Genomic DNA, 568 nt, shown 5'->3' on the forward strand with positions numbered 1-568 from the left:
GGAGGCGGGGGATGCCCCGGCAGCCCTGGCAGCGTTCCCATCCTTCCCAACAGCCCGGGAAGTGCCGAGGAAGGAAAGAGGGAGGATTTTTGTTTGAAAAGGCAGAAAAGAGCAGCCTCGGGATGGTGGCAAATGGGCCACATGGTTCCTGGTGCCCTGGAAATTCCCTTTGCGCGCTCGCCGCGGGTACCAGAGCAGCAGCCGGGTGGCTGCTGATGCTATCGCTGTCCCAGCTCAATGACTAAGGGAGCTGGAAGGTATAAATTAAATAACACAACACTTCAAGCCACCTGTTATGTGGGTTTGTCCAAGGCAGTGCTGCTTTAATTAAGATGGAGAGTTTACAAATCTAACCTTTGTTTATTCTGCTTTGGGGCATATATAATGTAAATACGTGTTTTCAAACACTGTGGCTTTTTATATTTCCAGTTATAATTCTGGGTAAAGGGAAGTTCGTCGGGTTTGGCATGGACTCGCCCTTTATAAATACAGCTCCCGTGAGCTCTTTCTCCCCCCCCCACCCCCCCCCGGGGATTATCTGCAGAGCCCTCGGCTCGCTTTGCTCCCA

Source organism: Egretta garzetta, unplaced genomic scaffold (assembly GCF_000687185.1).
Source record: "Egretta garzetta isolate BGI_Z169 unplaced genomic scaffold, ASM68718v1 scaffold120, whole genome shotgun sequence".
NCBI lineage: Eukaryota > Metazoa > Chordata > Aves > Pelecaniformes > Ardeidae > Egretta > Egretta garzetta.